Below are 3,430 nucleotides of genomic sequence, written 5' to 3'. Positions count from 1 at the left end.
GCCTTATTAGTAAGCTCACTGGGTTCCCCGGTGTGAACTCTGGAATCTCACTCTGTTTGTCCTTTGAACTGTTGGAGGGTAGGCATTGTTTCTATCTCTACAACCAAAGGTATTTTAACAACAGTGGCCCATGAGAAAAATCAGACTTGAAAATCATACTTATTGCTAATTTGTGGAAAGTGAGCCTCACAGTAAAAGAAATGTTAGCTACATTAAACAAACAAACAAACAAACAAAACAAGAGTTAAGCCAGGCAGTGGTGGCATATGCCTTTAATCCCAACACTCAGATTTCTGAGTTCGAGGCTAGCCTCATCTACAAAGTTCTAGGATGGCCAAAGCTACACAAAGAACCCCTGTCTTAAAAAACTTAAACAACAACAACAAAGCCAGCATGAGAGTAATAGAATATGCCTGTCATCCTAACTATTCTGGAGGCTGAGGTCCTTAGGAGGATAAGTTCAAGGCTAGCCTGAGATAACCTGCTTAAGCATGTAGGGAAGAAGGAAAGAAAAAGTAAGTTGAGAGATGACAGCATCAAAAGCCAGGGCAAGACTAAGAACTGAGACTCAGGCCGTGGCTCGGTGTGCAACCCGAGGCTTGATCCCAGCACCAAACAATTTCCAAGAACTACAAGAAGGCCAGTGCGGTGCTGCACACCTTTAATCCCATCACTTGAGAGGAGAGGGAGGCCATCTCTTGAGTTCAAGGCCAGCCTGGTCAACAGTTCAATCAGAGCGCCTCCTGCTCCTGCAAGCATGCTTTCCCTGCCCACTGCAGAGTCTACTCTACCACGATGGACTGAATTCCAATGGAATCCTAAGGCAAAAATGAGGCTGTTCTCCTTTAAGGCGCTTTTGTCAGGGAACTGTATCATAGCAACAGAACAGCTCTTAAGAAGTTAAAAATACACTACTCTGCCAATGACACTCCAGAACCAGTGAGTATAAAAAGATTCCTTCCTGGGGAAAGATTCCTTCCTGGGGAGAAGAAGATGGCTTTTACACACTTGCCACCAAAGCCTAAGACTGGAGTTTGAAACCTAAAAACCCAAACAAAGCTAGGAGCAAGAGCATATGTCTGCAGGCCCGGGGCTCTACAGGAAGGTCAAAGGGTCTCTGTAAGCTGGGCCAGCAAGCTGGGCACACAGAGTGGCTTGACATATTGCCTCAAAAATGGTGGCAGATGCCAGGCAATGGTGGCCCACGCCTTTAATCCCAGCACTTGGGAGGCAGAGGCAGGTGGATTTCTGAGTTCGAGGCCAGCCTGGTCTACAGAGTGAGTTCCAGGACAGCCAGAGCTATAAAGAGAAACCCCGACACGGAAAAACCAAAAAAAAAAAAAAAAAAAAAAAAATGGTGGCAGATAAAAATGAGACAAGGCTGTCCATCGACTTCTATTCATGCTGTGTCCTGACTGCACACATGCATGCTTATCAGACACAAAAAAGATAAACTAGCACTCATTGTATTCTTAAAAAGCATGAGATGACGGGCGGAGAGATGGCTCACTGCGGCTCTCCCAGATGACCCAGCTTCACCTAGAACCTACACAGCACAACATAATTACATAACTGCAGTTTTCGGAGACTATGCCGTCTTCTGGCCTAGAAGTACCAGCACACACGTGACACAAATATACAAGCAGGCAAAGCACTCACATTAAAAATAAATAAATAAATAAATAAAATTTTTCTGTGGGGAAAAAAAGATGCATCTTCAGCACCAAGGACGAGAATGCTGATGAAATTTGCATAATCAGCCCTGATAATCCTTATGTTCCTAGCCATGGATCAAGCCATTCTGACTTAGTACTTATTCTTTACTTACTGTTCTTTTCCAATACAGTACATAAGTAGCTGGCTTTATTCATGAGACAGGGTCTCATGATATACCCCTGGCAGACCAGGATATCCTCAAACTTACAGGTATCTATATCTGCCTCTACCTAGCACACCCAGCTAAGTAGCTGACTCTTAACTGGTTCTCTGTCTTTTTTATTTAGATGGGTGGGCTCCTGCAGACTGACACAGAACTACTTGCAATTGAGCTGGCCTTGAATCTGGGGTGGTCATGACTAAAAGCCTGACAAGTGTGGGTTACAGGCATGAGCAGCCAAACCTGGCCCCATATAAACAGACATTACATATACTTGTAAAGTTTTTCTTCTATGAATTCTATATCAATCATAATTTTTGAATCCCCATGAGACTCAAGGAGAATGCAGAATAGGAGTGAGGTTTCGCTCTCCCAAAGGTTCCATTCAGAAAGTGGGCAGGAGAGACGACTCAGTAAGTAGGCACTGGCTCATCTTCCAGAGGACCTGGGTTCAATACCCAGCACCCGCATGGTGGATTACAAGCATCTGTAATTCCAATTTCAGGGGATTCAATGCCATTTTCTGGCCTCCATGGGCACCAGGAATGTTCATGTGACCAACACTTTGTCACCTTGTTTCAGACTTGTTTAACACTAGTAAAGGAGTCAAGCCATACTACCTATATATTGCATCTTTAATGCAGTATTTATTTTACAGACCCAGGTACTCAGATATGCTAGGACATGTTCTACCGCCAAGCTACACCCAAACTTGTTCCCTTTTTCTCGAGATTCTTACTATGTAGCCCTGGAGCTCACTCTGAAGTCTAGGTTGGCTTTGAACTCAGAGACCCACCTGCCTCTCCCTCCTAAATCTGGGGATTACAGGGACAAACCACCACTGTGCCTGGGAATTCGTGCTAGTTTTATAAATTTCATACAGAAATAGAAAAATAATAGTCCATAAACAAAGCACAGGTAAATAACATTTACATATATATTACCATATTGTAATTAAATCAACTAGATTCATATCTATTAATAAACAAGAAACAGAAAACAATAGTATAGTATGAGATGGTATAGGTTTTTTGTTTACTTTTTGAGAGAAGATCTTACTATGTAGCCCTGGCTGGCCTAGAGCTCAGTATGTAGGCCAGGCTGTCTTCAAACTCTTAGAGATCCACTTGCCCATACACGCTAGGATCAAAGGCATGGGCTGCTGTAAGGTGATATGGAGTTCTTTGAAGGTAACAGTACAAAACCAGAAAGACACACACAAAGCTCCCCAGAGCCTCTTCCTTGGGGAGGGTAAAAGGAAGGAAATGAACAGAGTCAAGGTCCTGGCTGTGCATGCAGAAGAGCACAGTGAGGTCAAGGTGGAGGACATCCAGGGAGGTGTCAGTACGAGCTTTTCAAGGCTATTTAGTCTGGGTAGTAAGTGGGGTTATGTACTTGCAAAACTGCTAACAGCATTTTTCTGTTTTCAGTATTACACCTATTGATCTTAAAATGGTGTATCATCCAGAGCTGCAGAATAACCAGTAATCTCATGTTACGCCTCTCCTAATGCACGATGAATTACATTTTAGAGAACTCAAGTTATTCTTGTAC

The sequence above is a fragment of the Grammomys surdaster genome, unplaced genomic scaffold (genome assembly GCF_004785775.1).
Source record: "Grammomys surdaster isolate TR1022 unplaced genomic scaffold, NIH_TR_1.0 99, whole genome shotgun sequence".
Taxonomy (NCBI): domain Eukaryota; kingdom Metazoa; phylum Chordata; class Mammalia; order Rodentia; family Muridae; genus Grammomys; species Grammomys surdaster.
The sequence above is the reverse complement of the archived record's forward strand: the minus strand, read 5'-3'. Positions refer to the sequence as shown.